The sequence below is a fragment of the Ostrinia nubilalis genome, chromosome Z (assembly GCF_963855985.1).
Source record: "Ostrinia nubilalis chromosome Z, ilOstNubi1.1, whole genome shotgun sequence".
Lineage (NCBI taxonomy): Eukaryota > Metazoa > Arthropoda > Insecta > Lepidoptera > Crambidae > Ostrinia > Ostrinia nubilalis.
The window spans coordinates 24553307-24559970 of record NC_087119.1 but is presented as its reverse complement, the minus strand read 5'-3'; positions in this window follow the sequence as shown (position 1 = coordinate 24559970).

Here is a 6664-nt window from a genome sequence, read left to right as displayed (position 1 = left end):
CTCGTTTCTGTCGGGTTTGGGTTTTTTTGTATGGGGCGTGACCGTTCTTCTTTTCAGAAATCTTTGAATGCAGTTCTTTTTCTTTTCAAAAATAAAGGAATGTTTTCTTTCAGTAAAATTTTCTACAGTATTAAGAATACTTTCTCTTCAGGTGGCATTACAAAATTCTACCCTGTATGTACGAGTAAGAACATCAACAACAAGTTTTTCATAATTATTGTTAAGATCATGTCTGTGATATTCAGACAATTTGCATAGTAAAGTATGCCTGACAAGAACATAAGAACAGTTAACTTATTACTCACTAATTAGTCAAACGATAGCAATCTTATTGAATCAAGGCAGCCGTTTACTGATATAAAAATATTTCCGTATATTTCTTAACTAGCCGTGCCCGCGACTTCGTACGCGTGAAAATAGTATGAATAATATTTCCCGTTTTTGCTACATTTTTCTTTACTGCTCCGCCCTTGTTGGCCTGTGGGCTGTAGAATGAAGTTTAGCCTAAAGCCTTTCTCAATGAATGGGCTATCCAACACAAAAAGAGCTTTTCAAATCGGACCAGTCAGGAACTACTGGTCTGGTACTGATTAGCGAGATGAAACAAACAAGCAAAATTCTTCAGCTTTATAACATATTTTGTCCATCTGCCCATCATATCTTATGGGAGTGTGATCTTTGGAAACATGAACATCTATTTCCGCAATTTATTACACCGATCTTGTCGCGACAAGGAAAAATTTCCGTGCTTTTAAGCGATTTTGTGAAAAATATTATTGGCAGGTAGTTGCTAATTGCTCATAAGATAGGCCCCCTTAATTGATATTTATTGTCCGTGGTGCATAATCTTTTCTTAAAGGTTTTAAACCTTTGTTTATCACCTGTCATCCGCTTTGTAATGGAGGGAAGTCGAACCTTAATTTCAAACTCCTCTATGTTCTTCTGGTTAATTTCGTTGCGGGTCCAATGACAGTTTAACTTTCCCCCGGGACAAACTTGACCTTCATTGGTTGGGTTTTTATGGTGGTCAAGCTGTAGATCCTGGCTACACAGGAGTTGCAGTGGTGGGAACGAGAGGTGGGAATAGTCCCGAATTTTATAATATTTGTATGTTAAGATTTTCCTTTGCCTTCAATCAAATTATTGCACCAATATGGCTTCCACAGAAAGACTAAGTAATTGAATCGTTTGAGAGATCGCCTTTGAAAATTCTTAGTACTTTTACTCTGATTGGATACATAAACCTATTAGAAGCAATTTTATGATTATTAAGATGTGTGGGTTGTCTTTCAAAGGCAGGACAGGACTTAATTTAAGGTTTTTCCATCTAATTTGTTTCAAGTGAAAAAAGAAATGTTTTAACTGCGAAAATAAGTTACAAGTTGCTCGACCAGTTATTGTAAATTTTGAATCATTTTAGGTTCAAGCTTCAGAAGACTCTTTCTATCTATGAGGTTAAAGAAAATTAACAGAAAAGTATAAGAAAACATAATTTTCCTAATCATGTTACTATTATTTATTTACATTCTACTTTAAGCATTACTCATTGTGGGTTTAGTTCATACGAAAATAGATCAATATTGTGGACTGTATTTCAGTAAAAGTATACCTACTTATTTGACAAAAAAAATATTTTATACATCCCGAAAAATCATAACTATCGGTGAGAAAAGATGTTGATGAACTGGCAGCACCATCTAGTTAAGGGAGAGCCCGCTAATTTGGACCAGTTTTTTTGAATCCCATTTAACACATAGTTTTCTTTTGTTTTTGCTAATGTCCATGGTATATTATAATAAAAGGTAAATTATTCAACTTACTATTTCATAAGTATTAATTAACATGATTGTTGTATATTTAGCACAAATCAACAAAATACGAGCCCAGAGCTTCGGTCCAATTTAGCCAACCGGTTCGATAATATGTACCACAGGGTTACTAAATTGGTTTTCAATAAATTTCAAGCCTATAAAAAAACTATGGCAAAATATTATACGATACATTCTTAACAAATTAGGAAACGAAAAGGAACAGTAGTTAATAACATAGACAATCGATATTGTTTTACACGTTATCACGATTTTGAGTAGGTACAAGTTTTGTAATTCCAATTATCGTAACGCACACCTGTACCTAATCTACTTTGCCAGTCTTTTGCTTTCATTTATTGTTAGTCAAACATAACTACGCTATTATAACTTCAAAATATGATTAACTAAAAAAAATTCAAAATCTTTTGGTTAAGTTCCATACAACTTGATGTGGTACAATTTAGCCGACTAGGTGATAGTGCTTTTAAAAAATCGGTAAAAAATATAGCTTATAAATACCGAAAAATGTTTCAAATAATTGTAATCTACACTCATTTACGCTTCTAAATAATATATTAGAAACACCCTGTGATTAAATTTAACAAAATTACAAACTAAACATGTATTGTCAAAAGTTACTTGAAAACAATGAAAAAATACTTTTCAAAATAAAACACACGTGTTTGTTGTCACGGCAAAAACCACATGGCCGATATTAATTGATTTTAGTTGTGTATCGCTGAGTGTTGCCATTACAGACATTCAATAAATACTTTACGAAATATGAGGGTGGTACAATTTACCCGGCGGTACAATATACCGAACTCTCCCCTACTAGCTAGTTTGGGCAGTTTGGGCGAATGGAAATGGCTTTCGAAAATTATTTGATTTGGGGAAGGCCTATGTTCAGCAGTGGACGTCCTATGGCTGAGATGATGATGATGATGAATTATTATTTTCGTTTTAGTACAAATGTATTTATTTTCTGAATAAAGCTTGTTTTTAGAAAAGTTTTTTTTATTGTAATTTTTATACATATATAGTTAAAATATGGTGGTGCAACCCAGCCCAAGTAAGTTAAGGATGAGTTGCACCATTTTTGTTAAAGTGAGATGGTGTTTAAGAAATTTTATTGACTTTTAAAACTGATGCATATTTCCTATTGCATTCTTGAGCCTAGGCCACCCTAGGTGCAGACCACCTACTTTTAGTCGGGCTCTTAATATCAATAATAACTGAGACTAAACTAAAGACTAAGCTAAACCATAATGTTATAACACCAAGAAAATTAGGAGGACCCAGGAGAGACAAAATATTTATACCTGAAGAATAAAAAGCTCAGTTTCCGTGTCTCTTGAAATAATTCAGGGAAGGCCTATGTTCAGCAGTGGACGTTTATGGCTGAAATAATGATGATTAATAATGTTTTGTATGTTGTGCAATAGAAAATAATTGTTAACACAATTTTATTATTGCTTTTTTTTCAGGTTCGCAGCGTCTCCATAAACTTTTTTTTAAAGGAACCACTAATTATCTTTATGATATTATGTGAGAAGATTAAGACAACATTATGCTATCTATAGGATACGACATAGATATTTAAAATTAATTACCTACTCACCTGTAAAATATATTTTAATTATTGTAACGGAAACGGCCGCAACTTACAATGAACTGTTTTTGAAGATTTGAAATTCTACACTGTTAGAAGATTTATTTAATTCTAGTAATAAATAATAAATATACGAGGAAGGCGGAGAAGCATGTGATTGCTCTAAGTTACATGAGGTCACATCTTGGCAACATTTTACATGAAAATCTTCCTGATTTAAGCTTTAATTAATTTTTAGTCATTATGTAACTTTTTTGTTGTGATGGTAATAAATATATTGATAACAGATTTGTACTTACTGGCACACTTTGTACTGTGCGGACTGCGAAATATGAACAAGCGATTTCATGTATTGTGTCAATAGAATAAACTGCATCGTCGCGACAAAAGCACGGTGTAGCCGCTGCTCTACCAAATTCTATGAAGAGACAAACAGGATTTCGCCTCCCAGGCAGGGTGGGCCCCGTGAAACGCGCGTTTTGGGGGGGACACAAAGATGGGGGCCCCCTGCACTTCTGGCCACCCTACCTGACATTGGACATCCCGAATTTATGACTGACCTATAGGCGTTCACGTTGAATGCAGTTATCGATCAAATTTCCAGCCTTGGCAAAATGAAATACGGTCTTTTTTAAACTGTATCTGCTCAGGTGAGGAGGGGATGGAAACGCCTCTTGCTCTGGTGCCTGGGAAAAGTAAAGATGCAGTTATACCGTCACAAGTTTTGATGCACAATTTAATTATTAATGTATTAAGAATAGGTCGACTAATCTAGAGGTTCGAGTGGTTTGGTTTCTTCTTACGAGTACTTGGATGTGCTTGATTGACGTGCAAAGTTATGGTTAAGATGATAATGCGACTTATAATAGGTACCTACTTGTGGAAGACTTCTTGACGGGAGAGCGAAGCGTGATATTCAGCAATAACAAGTTATATTATTTTCTAAAATTTGTGTTAATACTTATGAATGTGTAACAAATTGTCGATTATTAACCATTGAGTGTTCGTGAACGTGCATGAGTAGGCAAATTAAATAAAACAGTGCAATGTCATGGTTACTCCGTGTTACTCTGTGACCTGGCGCTTGCAACAGTGCCGAAATATCGGAACTCAAAATTAAGGTACATGGTATAGTAGCAATCCCGTCAGTAATAATGATTTAGTGCAACGTCACTGTAAGTTTTCTAAAGAATTTCACGTCTTATAATAGAAGGAAAGGGAATAGAATACATATAATAGAAATTAACATTTATTTATCATCAAATCAATATTTCTTACGTCATAACCTGTGGTCTTAACTAAGAATTTGTATTCAAAAAAGTGGATTGGTGCATTTTGACAGCCCATTTAATTATTATAATTGAATGTAGAGTCAAGTTACCCAAATTAAGTACATCTTTTTGTTTAATTTGCCAACATAGACTTCTCCATTATGTCGGCCTTTATTTTCTCACTCAGCTAATTTTGACAAAGAGTAAGTAAACCATATTGCGTCGTCGCGTCGGTCACCGCGCGCCATTGCGATACTTTTAATTAATCTTTGGTGGTTTGTGGTGTAGCCCGTCTTGGAATTAGCATACTAATAAATTAATTGACGCGATGCACTCACTGTAAAGTCAATTTTGGGCATTTTTGCATTTTATTGAAACCTGACGCGTCGCCGCCCGTCCGCAGCCAGACATTGCAAACATTGGTGCCCACCTATGCTACTAAATTAACTGACTCGGTGCACTCACTGTAAAATCAATTTTGGGCATTTTAGCATTTTATTGAAACCAGACGCGTCGCCGTCCGCGGCCAGACATTGCAAACCAGGGATGTTATGGATATCGAAATAAAAAAATATCCTTAACATCCCTAATTAATTAATTCATCTGTATTAAGTATAAGAGGAGCCGTGAGCTGAGACATTTTAGCTCCTCCACAGAACTTTTACTGGGCGCTACTGTTTTGTAGACACCAATTGACAGAACTAAGTTCTAATTCAATATAATTCTTGCAGGGACACAATAAAACTTCACTTATACATGTAGGCACGTCTGTGTAGTGGACATTCTATGACTGAAATCATGATAATTATGATTTTGGTTAAGACTATAAAATATTTAAATTATGAAATATCACATTTCTTTCATATCATTTGGAAATCTTATTTAATGTAGGTAAGTATTTTATAACTACGAGCAGGTATTATTATAAATTACAAGAATCTTCGAGAAATAAGGAATAACACAATTTATGAGTAGAAATAGAGTCAGGACACACCACCTCAATTAGATTTTGGGTCTTTGAAAAATTTTTCAGCACATAAAATAACTACCTGTTCTGAGACTTTGCTATCATGTAAAACGCTGTTTAAACTATATAACTACAGAAAAAAATCATCGCTCTAGTTACATTAAATTTCTCCCATCGATTCTCAGTTCCGCCGCATTAAAAACGTGCTTGGGATATTCACCCATTAACAGCCCTATCCAACTGTCGGACGAAAAAAAGTAGTATGCCTCAGAAAGCCTGGGGTCCAATAGGTAGCGCACTTAATAATGATGTAACCAAAGAATGTGACCTAATCACCAAGTGTAATGGACGTCAGGCGTCCGTCATTGTCAGTTTGTTAGCCCTAAGGTTATCCCTCGCCGAAATTGGAAGCGGAGTCTTTGAGGTGAGTAAGCCTCATAAATCCTGTTTAATTAATTTACAAAATGGCAAAAATACAGGTTGCCACGCATTTATTAGGTCGTCGTGTATGTAACTATGTAATGGAATCTAAGAATCTGAATTACACGCACTTCTAATTCTTGTATCATCATGACACTTGGCAATTATAAAATTAAATGTAGATTAGATGACAATACATTATGGTACCTTCGAGCTAGTCTGATGATGGGTCTGGAAAATGGCCATAGGAACTCCTAAACGAAACGGCGGAATCGCATCAAGTTTGAGTTCATTGGATTTGAGCACTTTATGGCCTTTTGGTGAAGTAGCTGACCCGGCGAACTTTTTTCCGCCTTAATGGCAATAAATAAGCAGACTTTTTTTTTAATTTCGAACGGGATAAAAAGTATCCTATGTCCTTCTCCTGGCTCTAAACTACCTCCCTGACAATTTTCAGCTAAATTGGCTCAGCCGTTCTTGAGTTATAAGTGGTGTAACTAACACGACTTTCTTTTATATACACTTTTAATCTAAGTATATATTATATACTTAGATTAAAAGTGTTTTTAGTTTTTTAAACTAT